Below are 20,928 nucleotides of genomic sequence, written 5' to 3'. Positions count from 1 at the left end.
CTCAGGAATTGGTTACGAATGTCTGTGTTCTTTCTTCCTGTGATGTTCGACTCTTTGGTCAAATCTCACCATCACATACACAGCCATCCTAGCTGCAAGTAGACAAGCGGAGACATTTCCGCACCCACCGTATTCTCTACTGTTTTATCAATGAACACTGTCCCTCATATCTCTCCTTGACCTTAACGCTCTTCTCTGAACAATGTGGCAAAAACACCCGCTCTCGTCAGAGCAAAATCCTTTCTGTCCCACTCCGGCCACCACTCACTTTTTGTAAGTTCTTTTCAGCAGAAGGAACCCGGCTGTAGAATAACCTCCTGCATTAAATTAGGGAATTGAATAACATCTCCAGCTTCAGCAGACAGTTAATGACGTATCTACTACAACAAAAATAAGGACTACCATTGTCCCTGTACACACTCGTCACTCTTGTAAATCCCTCTTTCCAACCTGATCTTCCTCATTTCCTAGTATTTTAGCCGATGCAGTCTCCTTAAATTTCCTTTCCGCAGAAATCGCTATGTCATAACACAGGTGGTGTGTACATCTAAATATTCTTCTTATTGTTATCATTGTCATTATTATTACTGTTACTACTACTATTATCACAATTGATGGTAGTAGCTGCAGTAGAACATATATTGCCAGTATTAACTGTATTAGTTCGTAGTCAGTATAGTTTTCTCACATTGCCACATCATTTTAATATTAGTTGTCATATTAAAATGGTTATATGTTAGGTAACTATGATCTAAGAATGGTAATTGTTGGATCCTGCCTAGTTGTCATAGATGGTGTGTCTAGGAAACCTGCTTCTCGGATCGCTAGAAAACAACTCAAGCAAATCGTATTAAAGAGTCTGATTACGAAATGTATCAATGACAATACCTAACTTTGAGAAATAGATAGATGTGTCGCAAGCAAAGGGTGACATGCAATATAATCAATGTCCCAATACAGTGTATGCTGTCATTAGGTGAGCGTATGGAGCGGTAATTTCAAACTGCAGAAATAATCAAACATTAATTCTTTCGATCGATATTACAATATTTGAGCTCCGAGGACAAGAACAAACAGCAATTTATTATTTTTCTATTCTAACAGTGAAAATAACATGCTGTAGGACAATCTGAGACTTTACGTAAATGAAATAATTTTTGTGCCTGGTGTGTAAGATTAATTTTTCTCAGAGTAATTTATCAATGACTTTAAAAAAAATTATTTACGACTTCAGTGTTGTTATGGGAAGAGACTGTGGTGAGATGCATAAATTATTTGCTGCATACATTTTAATGTCACTTCCTGAATTAATGAAACAGGATTTCAATATTTAGTTGTAGTGATAAGGTATGAGAATATAATTCATTATAGTCGGGCTCAGCGACACAGAAATAATAATCATCAGAAATTATTCCTTTCTTTTAAATAATTCTGTTATTCTTGCTGCTACATTTTCATACATTTTACAATAACGCGGACACAGCGTCACAACAACTTTACACAAACAGAACGAAACCCATCACAAGGGAACATCAGGTTTCCGGTCATACCCCGCCATTCGGCCTTCGCTCTGGAGGAAACGTTCCCCGGAAAACGAACAGAATGGTATGTGTCCACCTCATGACGCCCAAAGTAAGATGTAGAAGGCGTCGGTTGCTGCGACGTGGGCGGGTCCAGCTCCATCGGTAGGACGAGAGGACACGGAGGAGGCCAAGGCTCCGTCTCCATGCGGTCGTCCCGCGGTATCGTGATGACACCCTCTGGCGGCGGCTGTCACCACGCTGTCCTCGGGATCCGTGAATCTGGGGGAACAGATACAGAGGGATCACCGTGCACATGACAGTGGCGAATATGATTGTGATGCCGGCGAGTGTTCCAAAAAGGTCCAGCAAAGTCTATGTGGACAAGTTGTCATGGTGATTGCGACTTAGGCCAAGGAGAGAATGTTTGTGGGGGAGCGGACTGATTTTTCGCACATGTGTGACACTATGACGTCATCTGTTCTATTTGGGTGTCCACACCCCGCCAAGTACAGTGTCGATGCGCTAACTGTTGCGTATTAACAATCCTCCAGTGTTCTTGGTGAAGTAATTGCAACAATTCTTTTTGAAAATCTTTGGGGATCAACACACGTGACTGTCCACTGTCATTTTGAACAAGAATCATACCTTGCTGTATAGCGACGCTATGCCGACGTGAAAAGTATCGGCGCACTACGGTGTTCTTTATGCTATGCAATGAGCGAGGTCAACATGTGCGAATGTATTGTAGCAAAATGTTCAGATCTGAATCAGCTTCCATGGCCTGTGCAATTTTCGTGTAGTTCAGAGGAAAGGACTGAAGCAATTCAGAATCGTGAGTATCAATGTGACAACAAGATACAACAGAAGCGTCACATTATGTATCAGGGCCAAGACGTGAAAGTGCGTCAGCATTACCATGTTGAGCTGTCGGACGATACACAATCTCGTACTGGTATTGAGACAACAACAAAGCCCATCTTTGCAATTTTTGGTCAGTTCGTACCGGAACCGGATTCGTCGGATGAAACAAGAACTGCAATTGCTTGTGATCCGTTACTAAGTAGAATTTTCTACTGGTGCAATTTGGTGGCACCATAGACAATAGTCAGTGCCTCTTTCTCTATTTGTGAATAGTTACTCTGAGCTTTGGACAACACTTCTGATGCGAAAGCAATAGGTCTGTCAGTATTACCAAATCTGTGCGAAAGCACTGCACTGATTCCGTAAGAGGAAGCGTCAACTTGCAATACAAATGGTTTATCAGGATCAAAGTGAACCAAGCACCGATCATTGAGCAATACATCTTTAAGTTTTTGAAAAGCTTCTGTCGAAACAAAGAGAACATTCTTGCGACGAAAGCGATGTAAAGCAGCTGAGATTTGTGCAGCATTCGGTAGGAACCGAATATAACAGTTCACTTTTCCTGAGACTGACTGAAATTCCGTGTTATTGCGAGGAACTGGCAGGTCTCGTATGGCTAACAAATGTGACTGAAGAGGATATATACCTTGATGTTTATGACATGACCAAGATACTGCAACTCAGGTTTAAAAAATTCATACTTGTCCAGTCTACACTTTAGTCTTGCGTCAGATAACACACGAAACAAAGCATGCAAATTTTCAATGTGTTCTTCAGATATACGACCTGCTACGGCAATATCGTCCAGATAGTTTGAACAGTTTGATACTTGAGCAGTCAACTGTTTTAAATACTGGTGAAAAATGGCGGGTGCGGAAACACTGCAAAAAGGCAAACGCAAATATTTAAACAAGCCTAAACCAATGTTCATAACATACACTTTTTGAGGTTGTTCATCAAGCGGTATTTGAAGATATGCGTCGCGCAAATGAACTTTAGCAAAGCAGCGACTAACACCTAATCTGTCCATGAGGTCCTCTGGGCGTGGCAATGGATAAGTATCAGTCACAGATTGTGGGTTGACTGTCCACTTAAAGTTAACACAGAGGCAAATGCTACTTGAAGGTTTGGGGAGCAAAACGAGTGGACTTGCCCATTGACTACCTTGTATCGCTGCAATAGCTCCGCGACCTTGCGATTCTTTAAGTTCAGCAGCAACTTTGTCCTGTAATGCAATGGGAACAGTTCTGGCCGGGCAAAATTTCGGCTGAGCATTGTCTTTCATAGTAATATGTGCGACAAAATTGTTTGCCTTGCCTAAAGCTTCAGAAAAGAGATCGTGGAATTCTTTTGCCATGTCGTTAGCATTGAATGCCGTCACTAACAACACATTGTCCTGAATTTGAAAGCCAAATAAATTAAAGAATCAATGCCAAATATGTTCCCACAATCGCGTGACTGTAGCACAGTGAAAGCTACAGTTTGCGTATGTGAGCGATACATAGCAGGCAAAATACATTTTCCGAGAACGGGAATGTCTTGTCCATTATAAGCCGTCAGGTGCGTGCTAGTTTTAGACACGCGTGTGGAGCCTAACAGTTCATATGTGCTACGATTCAGCATTGTAACAGAGGCACCCGTGTCCAGCTGAATTTTCACACGTTTTCCACTAACATGCAATTGAACAAAAAGCTTGTTGGACTGGCGTACAACTGAAGAAACTGTTCACTTGCTAGTTTCGCTCATGTTTGCAGCAGGCTTTGGATACACTGCACTGATTACATGGGCCCCGTGACCAGATTTTAGTAAGTGGGCAGAATTCTTATATTTGTTCCGTTGCAAACATACGCGTTGTACGTGACCTCTCTTGCCATAACCGTAACACTGTGCTAGTCTGGACAGGCGGTCTCGGCGTTTGTGTCGTGAACAGCACCGACAGCGTGACTTAATTCTGTTCGTCTGTGTAGAAAACTGTTTGCGCGGCATAGAGAACTGTTTATGTGGAGTGGGTATTGCAAGCTGCCACTGCCTAATGGGCCAGTCACAAGCAACAGACGACTAACCCGACATATTAGTGACAAAAAATAAAAACACCTACAGTCGTCCTTATGATTTTATTTTATTTTGTCGCTACCAGTTTCAACGCTACATTGCGTCATCTCCAGGCTGTTTTTCATGCGTTCAAACTGGTAGCGACAAAATAAAATAAAACCATAAGGACGGCTGTAGGTGTTTTTTATTTTTTTGTCACGATAGTAAACGGCCGTCGTCGCAGGGACCTCCTGCAAAAAGGATGGACATAGTAGTGGCTGCTCAAATTTATCAGATGACACAGCACCTGAATCGTACTGATCTACTATTTGCACCATGTGCTGAAATGTTGGATCGGACTGCTTCAAATTCTGTTTCTAAGTTTCACATTAGTTACAATGTACACAATTGCATCACGCAACGTAACATCTGAATATAAAGCATCACAAGCACATTTGAATTTGAATTCCCTCATCAAACGTTGAAAATCTATGACCCCCTCACGATAGAGCACTTGCCCGCGAAAGGCAAAGATCCCGAGTTCGAGTCTCGGTCTGGCACACAGTTTTAATCTGCCAGGAAGCTCCCCTCACGATAAGTTTGTTCTGACCTTTTTTCTGCAACAAGAGAATTAGCACCTAGCTGCTACCACATCCACTTGTTGCTCATAATAGTTAGTTACCGAATCTAAAACCTGATCATACGAAAATTCACTTGGTGTGGCGTTAGGGGATAATTTCTAAATGAGGAGGAACATAGCACTCCCTACCGTGGACAAAAAACGATGAGAGTTTCACTGTACCTCGTACGTTGTGAACAATTACGTGGCCTTCAAACTGTTGTAACCACTCGAGCCATTCCTCTTGTTGTTCATTAAACTGCCGAAAAGGTGCGGAGCTACTGTAGGTTCCTGCTGCATTGTATTGGAAGCTTGAGCCGTGAGTAGCTGCTGTACCGCATTTAGCAGAGTTGCAATTTGTTGTCTCTAGAACTGATACATCTGTGTTAGCTGCATTACATCTATCACTTGCAACTGACGTGCCTGAGCAGGGGGTGAGAAAGATGGGGTGCCCATGTTTGAAGAGACAAGCACAATTAACAGACAGGCAACCAATAAAAAGCAGCACATAAGCAAAGAAAAGTTCTGGGTCGCCCACATGGATAGACTGATCAGCAAGAACACTATAAGAGATACTGTTGAAGCAAGTAAACACATCCTTGCAAAGAAAAGACGATGTAGAATTAAAGCGCCAGCAAACAGAAAAGCACACGAAAAACTGTGGCCGCTAGGCGCGGGGTCTTTCGTATATCTCGTGGCCAAATGTTGGATCCTGCCGAGTTGTCAAAGATGGAGCAGCTAGAAAACCTACTTCACGGACTGCTAGAATCATTCAAGCAAATGGTATTAAAGAGTTTACCAAATGGGTCAATCACAATTCTTAGGTTTGAGAAATACATAGATGTGGCGCAAGCAAAGGACGACATGCAATATAATCAATGTTCCAATATAGTGGATGCTGCCATTACTTGAGCGTATGGAGCCGCAATTTCAAACTGCAAAAATAATCAGACATTAATTCTTTCGTTTGATATTACAATATTTGAACTGCGAGGACAAGCTCCCACATGAATTTATTATTTTTCTGTTCTGAAAGTGAAAATAACATTCAGTGGGACAATCTCAGACTTTACCTAAACGAAATAAATTTTGCGGCTGGTGCGTAAGATTAATTTTTCTCAGAGTAATTTATCCGTGACTTTAAAAAAAATATTTACGACACCAGTGTTGTTATGGGAAGAGGCTGTGGTGTGATATGTAAATTATTTGGTGCATGCATTTTAATATGACTTGCTGAATTAATGTAACAGCATTTCAATATTTAATTGCAGTGATATGGCATGGCAAAATAATTCAAAATAATCTGGCTCAGCAGCACATAAATAATAATCATCAGAAATTATTCCTTAAATAATACTGTTATTCTTGCTGCTACATTTTCATACATTTTACAATACATACACACCGCAACAACTTTAAACAAACAGAACGAATCCCATCACAAGCGAACAGCAAGCTTCCTGTCATACCCCGCCATCCGGTCTTCGCTCTGGAGGAAACGCTCCCCGGAAAACGACCAGAAGGGTACGTGTCCACCTCATGAGGCCGACAGCAAGATGTAGAAGGCGTCGGTTGCTGCGGCGCGGGCAGGTCCAGCTCCATTGGTAGGACGAGAGGAGGAAGAGGAGACGAAGGCTACGTCTCCATGGGGGCGTCCCGCGGTATCGTGATGACACTCTCTGGCGGCTGCTGTCACCGCGCTGTCCTCGGGATCCGTGAAACTGGAGGAACAGATACAGAAGTGGCGAATTTGATTATGAAGCCGGCGCTGCAGTTCCTCTGAGCCTGAAATGAGGTGCACGCATGCCCCAAGTCGACGAATGACCTCGTCTCGCGCCCATCGTCCACTGCCGCCAAAAACCCTGAAAAAGACAATATCACACGGCACGAAGCGATCCTTTCGACTTTCTTTCGGAACCGGATGCTGAGATGGGTGGAGCAGTTGGAACAGTGTCCGATGGCGGCGGCCGTGAGGCAGTTCCGCTGGCGATGGGCAGTATTGTGTATCCGAACGATAAGAGGCGAGAACCAGTTGCAATGCTTGATCCCTGATGTGTGCTTTGCGAATTTTACCCATCTGCTGCTTGAATATTCTGGCAAAACGTTCCACCTTACCGTTTGAATGTGTATTACAGTATAAAGATTCCAATACAAGTGAAGCAACACGATGGATGCTTCTACCCAAGTCACTGGTCTTGACACGTCTGTAGAACTCATAGAACTGGGTTAAGACCAGTCAGGAGCGGCGCTTATGTTCTCTTCGCCTAGTGGCCGCTTCTGTCACTTTGACATCCTTGAGAGGGATCGATCAGCGTGCTATTGGTCGACGTCTTCTTCGCAGCCATCTCTGCTCTACTGGCATGCTGGCGGTTGGCCTTACGCTGGAGCAGTAATGTATGTGTGAAATCATGGTGTGATATCAGAGAGGGCCTGATGGCCCTAACGAGATCAGGTTTAGTAAATAAATAAATAAAACTACTTGTGTCGGGCACTTCCGAGTTACCACAACATAATGGGGACTGGACTGACGGGAGTGGGCCAAAGTGAAAGATTCAACGATTACACTGTCTCCATCTGAGCCATTTCACTGCTGTTGGATCACTACCATTAGTGCCCTCCACTTATCAATCACATCGACTTGTAACAAATGTTCTTCTGAGACCAGATGTAAAGTAAGTCAGGAAGGATGGCGTGAAAGGCATTCTCTGCTGTAGAAGGACGGAGGCATAGCAATACGTTTTGAAAGTTCTTTTTTGTTCATCACAAAAAAGCATATGGCAGCACGTCTGTAGAAGGTAGACAGCAAGTGACAGTCGTTAAACCTTGCACTCAGTCACTCTAGGTGCACATGCCACTGTAAGTGTTCCTCAGAGGGGTGATCCGGTGGGAAATGGCCTTGTTATCAGCACATTCTGCTTCCGGCTGTTGTATTGTCAGTATGTTGTGTAACCTCCCCAGAGAAATTTGGAAGACAATATTTAAATGTTAACGAGAATAGAACCTAGTGTAACCTCCCAGCAAATAAAATAATTTATTGACAATGACAATTAAATGAGAACTAGCAATCTGAGTCATGTGTAAGCTCCCCACAGAAATAAAAGTCAATTCAATAAAAATGAAATCTCAGTGACAATGAAAACGCAAATAGACCGAAATGTCGATCTTAGGCCCTGTTCACTAATAAAACTCAAATTCTTACCTTAGTAAAACTGCATCTGCTCTTATTTTTCGCCATAGCTTGGAGGAAATGCATCGCAAATATTCGTTGAATTTAAGTGAAACTTTTCTTTAAGGAAATGCATGGGAAACTATCTTTCAATTCAAATGATTGTTTTCTTAAAAAATTGCTTTGAAAACAAAATTATTATTGTGGCGATTCTTGAACAAATTAATTACAGTTAAGATACATTACATTATCAGATGAGCGCAATGCTGCTTCATTACCTTATTTAAAAAATATACCTCGTCCTGAATCTTGACCAGAGCCCCATGTCGACGCCCGCCGACTCCTCACACACAACAGCGACTGTCCCTCGCGCGCTACTAGCACGAACGAACTACATGATCTCGCGACTCGCTACGTACAACAACTGAGCTCTCTCGCAACAGCAACTGCCGACTCCCTACATGCAACTGAACTCTCGCACGGTCAAGCGCAGACTATCCACGATAAATAACTCTCTGGTCAAAGAGTCTATCATCCCTCGCCATCGCTGCTACCGAGTACATACGCGTTTCAGTTGTGACAGTGTCCCGGATTTGGGTGATTGGAGTGAGTAGTGCCATGTCCAGAGTAGTGGGAGACGGCGGTGTTCCCCAGAGTGACGAATGCTGTGGCTCTGCTTCTGGAGGTGTCGGACCCCAGTGGCAAGGAACCAGAGTCTATGAGGTGGCAGCAGGGTACCCCATCAGGAGGCTTTATGGTGTAACGTTATACGTATATAGGCGAGCTAGTTGGCCACTGAGATTTGGTACAAGGCAAGGTGTATTCATCTGCAAGGCTGTGCCGTCCTAGGGCAGGGAGCAGTGCTCCCAGCTATAGTGGACTTTGAGACAAGCTGAAAGATGGCTTTGAGAGCGTATGATAATTTAGGATCAAATATCCTTACAAATCTGAATACGTCAGTGATGTCAGATAAATGAGACCCATCCAATGACACAACAATATTTCAATATGTTTAAAAGTACAGAAGTTCATATTTCACAGTGAAGAAACATTTACACGTAAATCTCCGAATTAATAACTTTTAATCGCTTCATGTGAATTGAACAAGCGCTATCTCAGAAGGTAGCATTTCACTACATATAGTTATCATCCCTGAAATCTATGTACCTGTATGTATTTTATTCATTGATTGCGAAATCTTCTGCATTGTTTTCGTATTCTCGACATTTACACAGAAAACGGATACAGCATGACTACCTCATACTTTGTCATTATTTGACTTCAGGATCACAGCTGCGAATTAGCTGCAGGGCATGAAATCAGATGTGTGTGGATGACTCTACGGCTACATCGAGCTATTCTTTGTAAACAGAGCTGTGCGTAGCCCAAGTACGTAAAGTACGAATAGCCACAGGTGAAGACGCAAATGATTTGCTTGTACGAGATGCTGAATGGAACAGCAACTACACAGCAGTAACAGTAAGGTGCCGTCGCCATGGAGAGAGTGAAGACATCCTAGCAGAATCTTAGTTGATCATGAAAACGTTGTCAATTTACATAAGCAACTAAGATTTTCACTTTAGATCTGAAAATGACTCGGTAATGAGCTGAAACCGCTACCGGTAAAGAAAATATGCGTTCATGGCGTAGGATTTTTATCCACACACCTTTTGAATCAACAGATTGCATTTATCTCCTCATTGACAATATCAAAGAACAACACAGTAACGATGACTTCCGATATTTTCCGTAAATCTACAAGCATTCAAAACTTAATTCCCCTCTGGGACCTATTATCAGTCTTTGCTTTGTTATTATCTCATATCCTGCACATTTTCTTTTGCACTGACATGTCTGAGATTTTGTGGATCCAGCCAAAATCGAATTAGCATACTGCCATTTCCTACCGCAAGAGACTGGCTCCTGTCCTGTTCAGTCCAACTTTTCTGGGTCTTGTGGTTCCGACTGTAGCAGTAAAAGCGCACCTACCACAATCACACTAACACATCTGTTTCTCGCTGCTCCTACCGCTACCGAACCGGCTCCTACCATGTTCTTCATTTCACGGCTCCATGGAGAAGCGAACAAACATATTGATGTTTGGCAGCTCTTAGCGCCTTCACACTAACGTCTCCTAACACATTACCACTAACGTCTGCTTCTACCACGCTGCACACAACTAAACCTGATTCCCATGAATCAGTACACCTTTGTGCCATAATCTACTACTGTTTTGTGTCTAATTAGGAAATCTTTTCCTAACAGGCCCTCAAACGGAAAATTTACCTACGTCACAATTCCATGAACTATGTATGTCACTACCAGAGCCCTTGCTCTTGCGACCTGCAACTCACGATCTATAGCACCTTCCACTGGCGAACCCTCGAATCTTATCACCAACTTCTCGATTACATATCTCCGCATTCCATAAGCTTCGCTTTTAAATCACACTTATTTGATCACCTCTGTCTAACAAAAACGTCGTTGCCTTCCGTTTTCCGTTCCGTTCTCATTTGTATATTTAAATATCTTGCCCGACAAGGTGCAATGCGTCTGCCTCTTTATGCCACCTTTCAGTTTTTCAGTTTCTTACATTTTCTTTTCACTAACCACCCACATTCGTTACAATGTCTTGCAGGGTCTCCTCTCTGATTCCGTTACATCACTGGACTCTGTGCATAGCGCGCTGTAAATTTAACTGCGAAAGCTTAAATGGTTTTAGCCATTCTGTTTCCCCACAGTGCACTTTAAAATCCCATTCACATTTCGTTCGTCTACCCGAACCCTTGTTCTTTCTCTTTAAGCTTTCTTTCGGTTGCTGTTTCAAAAATTCGTACCTGCATTTACGTGCGCAACGAACTTTCGCCGTGTCCCCTGGTTTTCCATAGCTGTAACCTTTTAAGTCCTCATATCTCCCAGTCCTCGCCACTGTTGTTTCTTTTGTTTATGCAATACACATCTCCTCTGTGGAGGCTGTATCAACGTCTTCAGAGAGAATTAGTCTCTCCTCTCACCACATTTGAATTACAATAAGGCCCTGTATGAACACGTTCAATTTCAAAATCAGACGAATATTTTCGGCTGAGTCAGCTTCCTTCACAAAGCCCCTAACAGCTTCTCTAAAAAAATGCTGTAATACATCAATAGTCCAACCCCCTGTGGAATGGTCTTCCTGCGATCTATTCTGTTTTCAAGCAATTTGGATGAATAATAATCCAAAGTCCTCTTGCAATGATAATTTTCCATAAAATGGCCCCTACTTGTACATCACATCAAGTGGTTCTCAGATCCTCGACTAGGAGTGTCCTCCTGGAAGATCTTACTATTCATGCTTTGTTGAACAGCTCATGCTGTCCTGGGGCCACTAATTCCAATGCACTATCAGAGCTACCATCGTTTTGTTTCCTTCAAATGGTTGTGCTGTTGCTGGAATCTACCTGCTTGTCTCACGTCATTCTGTTCCAACACGTTTCCTCGCCTTGTTTGAGCGTCTCTGCAGTCAGTGTTTCCCTTCTACGTTGACCTTCACAGCTGTTATCGCTTCCCAGCCACACTTCCCATGCCACCGCCTGAGCCCAACAGTCACACGCTTCTGACTGTGTTATCAGCTCTCTTACATGTGGCAGATCTCTCTGGCCTGTCGAGTTACTGATGTCGCCATCTCCCTGAAATGATGAGCGCCCGTCCCACACCGCCAACTCGCCTAGCACGTGGTCGAAACTGCGCAGTTAAGGCACCTCCTTGGCCTGACAGAACAGCCTTCTTCTTTCTACGCCTCAAGGTTCCCTTCGCAGCTTGTAGGTACCATGCTATGCCAATCCACGACTAGAAGTTACCAGTAACTCACGTGAATGTACTATCAAGTTGTGGCCGGCTCTGTGACGCACCCTCGTTAACCTATGCTACCAGCACCACCATGGACCTGACTTAAAGGACACCCACCGATCTCTAGTCTAGTCTGTCTGTTAGTTCAGTTCGGTCGCTCTAGATTAAGAGTTGTCGCTCAGCATCTGTTGTTAATACGGATATTCGACTTCGCCTACCTCAAGGACTTGAATTGGATATTGCTTTGGACTTGCTGTTATCAAGTTAACTAAAAAAAGATACCAAACATATTATTTTGCTTTCCGTCATAGAGCCAACAAACTCCTTGGTATCAACCAGAGGGACGACCAAATACGGTCAACCTTATCTTTCATGCTCATTCTTTCCCTGATGCCTGGCTGTGAACCTCCAAAAGTTATTTTGACCACGTGCTATATCTATTTCTCAAGTCCGTGACCTGGCTAGTACGCACACAGTGAGACTGCTTCTCTCGGTAACATCACGGAATAACGATGCCTATTTTTAGTCATCCACACACAAGAAGGTTGCCTATTTTTGGCAAACCCTACAACCGGTACCATAATCCGTAGCTTCTTGCACGTGGATCGTACTAGAGTTGTATCGTGTCCACTGTCTCCAATATTTAAATAACACAAATTACCTACTGTCCTGTAGTTTTCAGGAATGTGATGATTCCAAAGAATTTTGCACAGTCTGGATAAGTGTACAACTAAAAGTTATTAAGTGAACGAAACGTCCTGCACTAGTAACGATAAAAAAAAAACCATAAATTTCACGTAAATGTGTTAGTTGATTTTGAGTAGTTGACGAAAATGTTACTAATTTTGAACTTAAAATTAGCAACTCTGAAGTTCTTTTACGAAATAATACGGCCAATAGCTAGTATTTAAGCACAAGCTATGAAATGATTGCCGGCCGGGGTGGCCGACCGGTTCTAGGCACTTCAGTCTACGGTCACAGGTTCGAATCCTGCCTCGGGCATGGACGTGTGTTAGTTAGGTTTAAGTAGTTCTACGTTCTAGGGGTCTGATTACCTCAGAAGTTAAGTCCCATAGTTCTCAGAGCCATTTAAACCATTTTTTAAATTGACTATGTTAAATGAAAATGTGAATTTACGTAATAACTAATGAAAATTATGTGAACAGTTAAGGTCAAAGTACGCCAGAGAGCACGGCTAAAAATGCAGAAACGTTAGAAAATCTTTGAATTTCGATTTGCATCATGCTGATCACTTTGTGATGATTCAAAATCAAAAGTCATTAACTAGTGGTGACACGTTACGCGATAATGACAGAAGAAAGGTGCTTTACTATAATGCCTACTATCTTCAATATTTATTAATAATTTCTTTAGAAGAAAACATAACTCATTATCGGCAAAGGCTATAAATGAACACTGAATATATCACAAGCAGCAGCAGGAGAAACAATCAACGCCGAATACACGACAGCCAAGAATGACACAACACATAAACAAATACATGAAGTTACATTACGCCGTCGTATACGTGTAATTTAAAGCTTTCACGGCTTACGGATTGTTCCATAAAATTTCGGGAGAACTGCCGGATGTCTGCAAGCCACGATATTTCGGCGACTTCTGACTACCTTCACGTAAATACTGACGAAAATGCACTGAGTTCAAATACTTAAGACGCCGCCCGCAGATGCAAGATGTTATGTTGAAACTTCCTGGCAGATTAAAGCTGTGTACCAGACCGAGACTCGAACTGGGTACCTTTGCCTTTCGCGGGCAAGTGCTCTACCAACTGAGCTACCCAAGCACAACTCACGCCCCTTCCTGACAGCTTTACTTCTGCCAGTACCTCGTCTCCTACCTTCTGGAAACACCCCCCAGGCTGTGGCTAAGCCACGTCTCCACATTATCCTTTCTTTCAGGAGTGCTATTTCTGAAAGGTTCGCACGAGAGCTTCTGTAAAGTTTGGAACGTAGGAGACGAGACACTGGCAGAAGTAAAGCTGTGAGGACGGGGCGTGAGTCGTGCTTGGGAAGCTCAGTTGGTAGAGCACTTGCCCGCGAAAGGCAAAGGTCCCGAGTTGGAGTGTCGGTCCGGCACACAGTTTTAATCTGCCAGGAAGTTTGTTATCAGCGCACACTCCGCTGCAGAGTGAAAATCTCATTCTGGAAGATGTACGTTATTGGCGTGGTACGAGTAGATGCGCTGCTCGAGCGAATGTGCGTCTATTCAAAAATGTTCAAATGTGTGTGAAATCTTATGGGACTTAACTGCTAAGGCCATCAGTCCCCAAGCTTACACACTACTTAACCTAAATTATCCTAAGGACAAACACACACACACACACACCCATGCCCGAGGGAGGACTCGAACGTCCGCCGGGACCAGCCGCACAGTCCACGACTGCAGCGCCAAGACCGCTCGGCTAATTCCGAACGGCTGTGAATCTGTTGCTGCACTACGCGTCCACCGTGGTGAAAGCTCGCTTTATAGATGTCATATCGAATGTTTCGTATGGTAATATACTAGAGTGACGACGGCTACACGGAGCAAGAAGTTTTCCTCTGAGAGGATTGCTTGCAGAACATCACTGGAAAACGCTGTCTCGATTAATAAGGGACTCAGGCTGTCGTATTTGCAGTGATTCATTGATGATTGAACACCGAAAAATTGACATTGGCGCCACATTTTTCTTTCGTTCGTCGTTTGACCTCATGGGTTGGACAGACTCCAGGAGTTCCTTCAATATCTGAACTCCATACACGAAAACATAAAATATACTGTAACGGTGGAGAAATTTGTTTGCTTGCCGTTTTTAGACGTCTTAGTGCGACAAGAGCGTTGGCACACTTTTGCATGCGATGTTTCGGAAGTCCGCTTATATAGACCCGTATCAGCACACAGACATGCAGAAGAAGCACATTCTCTCAAGCAGTTCATGCGCAATGGCAACCGGATGGCACACCTGGCACAAACGATGGGCGTTCTAAAGAGTTTAATGAACCGAGTGCATACCATCTCGGGTGACAGTAATGTGAAAACTGAATGGACCATCTGTAAACTGTGCTCTTGATCAATAAATATGCGTCTCAGCAAATAGCTCTACAGACGTGCAAATGACAATATAAGCAAGAGGATGAGGCCTTCAAAACGACCGCTTATCTACCATATATAGGAAATCTTCGAGTAAAAATAGGCAGAATATCAGGGACAAGTAAAGTTAATTAAATCTTTCGTCCTCCTAAAAGCTCGGTGCTATTGGCATCTGTTAAACGAGCTGCGAAAGTCAAGTGTTCGCAGGATTCCCTGAGTATTTATCAAATCCTACGTAAGCCAAAGGACGTGGACAGTGCAGGATCGCACTGTAGATCACGAGCGGCATATTCGCCTCCTCCAAGTCAATAATCCCGCTATCGCCGAACAATGCATTTCCCTGGTGATTTGACGAAATACAGTGAAACAAAAATTGTGGCCCACATATTAAACATTTGAGGTACATCGTCAACAAAACAGTGGAAATACGACTGTCTGGTTCCCTCATTAATCGAGATGGAACTTTCCATTTAAATTATGAGTGTATCCTTGTTATATAAAAACTCCTTGCTGGCGTCGTTCTGCGATTTTACCACAAAAAGGCAATCGATGTGATATCGATAATGCAAGCTTTCACTGTAGACGGTACGCGGCGCATCCCACAGATATGCAGTGGAAGCACATTTGCTCAAGCAGCGCGTAGGGAACGCCAACTGGATATACCACACATATGCAGATGGGGTCTCAAATAGATGAGCTCAGAGCATTTTCGTTAGTCATTTCTGAAATGGCATAGGCTTACTTTGACCTGAAATGTACAGTGTAATGATTTGCTGACGTAAGTAGCTAGGCAACAGGTTCTTCCTTCCGTTTACTAGCAGAACTAATTATGTTTGGCCTGAGAGTACTCTTCTTCCTCTTGAAGTCTCCTTAAATACTAATTGCACGATGGAACATACTTCTGCTGATGATCTTCACAATGGCTCGCCCAACACTTTATCACCATGAAGTTCACACGCTAGGTTGTGCATGCATTTCCTCCACTACTCTCGTCCAGCGTCGACCACTGTCACTTGCAATTAATGACTGCGTGCTTTCGCCATTACTCGCTTCCGGTCACTTGCAACTAATGAGTGCATAGTTTCGCCACTACTCCCTTCCGGTCAATCTCGCTGTCAACTTGCAGCTACGGCTTGCACACTCTTGAAAACTAAGTGATGTTAGTATCACGCCAAGGTTACTTTAGGAAAGAGATTGATAGTAAACTTGAGGAAAATATGACTGCCCAAGTGTTTATTACCTTCCTTTGTAACATTATTTTTAAAGAATTTGAAATAAATTTGCGTCCTTACAGTATTTCGAATAATTGGTGTTGACAGACAGAAATTACTCTCAAAAATGGGGAAACAAGAATGTGAAGAACGTGAAGCATTGTGTTGTAGTGTTGTATGTGCTCCATGTTTCATTGATCTGTACTTGTAAGAACAGAGTCAAGGAAACTTCCAAAAATGCAACACAGCTTCCAGTACTTATAATAAGTCAAGTATCTATACAGACATCACTACAGAGAGTATTACAAAAAATAAAAGTGTACACATAATATGGTAAGTAAACGTATCATAAAAGATTGGAATAACGTTTGTTAGCATATCACAGAACACACAGTGTGTAACATTCTGTTTCATAAGTAAACATACATTAATATACAGCGTGATCCATTGATCGTGACCGGGCCAAATATCTCACGAAATAAGCGTCAAACGAAAAAACTACAAAGAGCGAAACTTGTCTAGCTTGAAGAGGGAAACCAGATGGTGCTGTGGTTGGCCCCGTAGATGGCACTGCCATAGGTCAAACGGATATCAACAGAGTTTTTTTTAAATAGGAACCCCCTTTTTTTTTGTTACCTATTCGTGTGGTACGAAAAGAAATATGAATGTTTTAGTTGGACCACTTTTTTCGCTTTGTAATAGATCGTACTGTAATGGTCACAAACGTGTAAGTACGTGGTATCACGTAAAATTCCGCCAGTGCGGACGGTATTTGCTTCGTGATACATTACCCGTGTTAAAATGGAACGTTTACAAATTGCGGAAAAAGTTGATGTATGGCTATTGTGACCAAAATGCCCAACGGGCGTGTGCTATGTATGCTGCTCGGTATCCTGGACGACATCAACCAAGTGTTCGCCGGATAGTTACGTTATTTAAGGAAACAGGAAGTGTTCAGCCACATGTGAAACGTCAGCCACGACCTGCAACAAATTATGATGTCGAAGTAGACGTTTTAGCTGCTGTCGCGGCTAATCCGCACATCAGTAGCAGACAAACTGCCCGAGAATCGGGAATCTCAAAAACGTCGGTGTTGAGAATGCTACATCAACATCGATTGCACCCGTACCATATTTCTAAGCACCAGGAATTGCATGGCGACGACTCTGAACGACGTGTACAGTTCTGCCACTGGGCACAAGAGAAATAACGAGATGATGACAGATATTTTGCACTCGCTCTATTTAGCGACGAAGCGTCATTCACCAACAGCGGTAACGTAAACCGGCATAATATGCGCAAGTGGGCAACGGAAAATCCACGATGGCTGCGACAAGTGGAACATCAGCGACCTTGGCGGGTTAACTTACGGTGCGGCATTATGGGAGGAAGGATAATTGGCCCCTATTTTATCGATGGCAATGTAAATGGTGCTGTGTATGCTGATTTCCTACGTAATGTTCTACCGATGTTACTACAAGATGTTTCACTGCATGACAGAATGGCGATGTACTTCCAACATGACGGATGTCCGGCACATAGCTCGCGTGCGGCTGAAGTGGTATTGAATAGCATATTTCATGACAAGTGGATTGGTCGTCGAAGCAACATACCATGGCCCGCACGTTCACCGGATCTGACGTCCCCGGATTTCTTTCTGTGCGGAAAGCTGAAGGATATTTGCCATCGTGATCCACCGACAACGCCTGACAACATGCGTCACCGCATTGTCAATTCATTTGCGAACATTACGGAAGGCGAACTACTCGCTATTGAGAGGAATGTCGTTACACGTACTGCCAAATGCATTGAGGTTGACGGACATCATTTTGAGCATTTATTACATTAATGTGGTATCTACAGGTAATCACGTCGTAACAGCATGCTTTCTCAGAAATCATAAATTCACAAAGGTACATGTATCACATTGAAACAACCGAAATAAAATGTTCAAACGTACCTACGTTCTGTATTTTAATTTAAAGAACCTACCTCTTACCAATTGTTCGTCTATAATTGTGAGCCACATGTTTGTGACTATTACAGCGCCATCTATCACAAAGCGAAAAAAGTTGTCCAACTAAAACATTCATATTTTTTTACGTAATACACGAATTTGTAATAAAAATGGGGGATCCTATTTTAAAAAAACGCAGTTGATATCCGTTTGACCTATGACAGCGCCATCTAGCGGGCCAACCATAGCGCCATCCGGTTTCTCCCTTCAAGCTAGACGAGTTTCGTTCTTTGTAGTTTTTTCGTTTGATGCTTATTTCGTGAGAATTTGGCCCGGTCACTATCAATGGACCACCCTGTATACATAAGGAATAACTTCATTACTTTAGAAATTCTGAGTGTTATTGTCACACTGTGAGGTTAACGTCTCTTAATTCAATGTGTCTACATAACATTAATCATCATTTTTAACTAGCACAATAAATTTTTCATTAATTAATTTGTTCATGAATGAAAATTAATCAGTGTTTTTCACAGCGAAGGTAATGTACTAGAGCGCACAGAGGAAATAACTCTGTCTTCCATAAAGCGATAGTCAGTCATCTGCTCATGTATTGTCTTATAAATAGCTTACACATTTATGTAAAATACGTTTCAAAAATGTTTACTTGGTACAAACGAACACACTTCTCCCATTATTTCAGCATTAGAAGATGAATGTCAGCCATGTTCGGGAAGTAAATACTTCTCATAGTCATGTTTCTCACTGATTGGATCTATTCATCACTTACATATGTAGTTTGTGATCTTTTTAGTGGTGCTAATGTAAGGAATGAAACTCAAGTTTTGGCAGACAGTGGTAGTCTAATCAGCGTACTATCTCAATCGTTTTATGGGCACATTAAAACAGAATCAGACACAGTTGTGTGCCTTTTAGGAAGTAAGGTTAACAGGTTTTACTGGTGTCGGTTGTAAATCTATCGGGACTCAAGTTGTCATACAATTTTCAATCAAGTGTGTTACAGACAAACATGAATACCGCGACTGCACCTGGGCTCTTCAGTAGTTGTGTACTCACCTGATGATGGCCGGACGTCTCTGGGCCGAAATATCGTGGCAGAATGTCGACGGGATCCGGCTGCATACCCGGAAATTATTAGAAGATGAAAAACTTGACTATACTTCAACTGAGTACAAAATACTTGCAGCTATGGATGTCTAGAAGGATATATTTCTCACAGTCAACGTTGTCACTTGTTAGCTCCATTCACCACTTAAATGTATAGTTTGGGACCCAATTGCGATTGTGGATGTCTGGAGGCACAAATTTCTCATAGTCCCCTTCCTCGCTTATTTTGTCCATAGTTTGTGACCTTTTTTAGTGGCAATATTTTCCGCAATTTATAAGTAATTTCCTCTACAAAATCCTTTTTATGGAGCATCTTGGTCGAAAACATCATATAATGAACTGATGTCTCTATAGTCATGAACATTTGTTAATTTCTTTGGAGATTCATACATATTATTACACGGCATGAAAGTTGATCTTTCCTACCCCGATAACGTTTCAAACTGGTAATGTTATGCTCACCTAATTTTCTACCTATTGGTATACCAGAAAGAAAACAAAGAATGAGGAATGGTCTCAATTCTGAAAGCTCCATTATAAATGGGGCTGAATTTCGTAATTCTGTGTGCGTGCTTGCCCCATGCCATGAGCTTGCGCTGGCAATATGCGAAGGTGTATCTTTATGTGGGGATCTTTCCAAACTCTTGTCTTTTAGATCTATAACACTGTTCAACTCATGCTGAATGTGCCTTCAAAACAGATTATTTCAACTTATCCATATCCTAATTATTTCGGTATTCAATTGTCAATTATTGGTATTCACGTGAAACCACTTGACTGAAAACCGCATGACGACTTGAGCCTTAACAGCTTTACTGCCAACTTACTTAATAGCTTTACTACCAACCTCACACCCATAACCTCAACTATATCTATGTTTAACGTGTTCCTAAAATGTCTGAGATAGAATACTAATTTGATTGTCATTGTATACTAAAACTTGATTTTCTGTTTGATACATTTCTATAGGAATCACGATTTGTACACATCCTTCTTATTCACTATTACTGTCCTCCAATTACAAGTCTTGTTCAACTTATAAATAGATCCATAAAATGCCACCCGGTTCAGATAGTTTATCTGGAGATTTTTTCAACTTCTACCTACTTCTTTCTTCGGTTTTAAGCAGTAAATGTTTCATTCCTTATCTATTTAACAAAGCAACAATTTCATTATGCTCATCATACGTCCAAACATAATACTTTCACTTCATACAGATTGTAATCGTCCGATTGATTTGTTCACTTAATTCGACTATCGGAAGTTGCATTTCTTGCCCCATATTGCAATTTACATCTGTCTGTACAATTCCGTTGACTTCGTTACATTCGCGAACGCAGTTAATGAAATTCTGATTTGTCATCACCTCATGTGAATTATCCTCCTCTCTGTATTCAATAACTACCTCTACATTTCTCTGTATCACTTTCAGATTGCTCCCCCCTTTCTTTTCCTACATTTCATATTTATTAATACACTTCATATTCTCCTCATTGTTCCTCTCTGTCTTCCACTGT

The 20,928-nt window shown here is 42.2% G+C and overlaps 1 long non-coding RNA gene across 1 annotated transcript in view; it reads right to left on the bottom strand.

Moving 5' to 3' along the window:
- Nucleotides 1–1,448: 1,448 nt before the first annotated feature.
- The window catches only part of LOC124614014, a 35,423-nt gene continuing 15,943 nt past the window's right edge, over nt 1,449–20,928 (bottom strand). The window contains exons 2-3 of the long non-coding RNA XR_006979676.1: nt 6,504–6,755; nt 1,449–1,802 (exon numbers count right to left, since the gene is read on the bottom strand). This is a non-coding gene — a long non-coding RNA (uncharacterized LOC124614014). The remainder of the gene's footprint in view (nt 1,803–6,503; nt 6,756–20,928) is intronic.

This window comes from Schistocerca americana, chromosome 4, assembly GCF_021461395.2.
Source record: "Schistocerca americana isolate TAMUIC-IGC-003095 chromosome 4, iqSchAmer2.1, whole genome shotgun sequence".
Classification (NCBI taxonomy): domain Eukaryota; kingdom Metazoa; phylum Arthropoda; class Insecta; order Orthoptera; family Acrididae; genus Schistocerca; species Schistocerca americana.
Note: the sequence above shows the minus strand (reverse complement) of the source record. Positions and strands in the feature narration are given on the sequence as shown.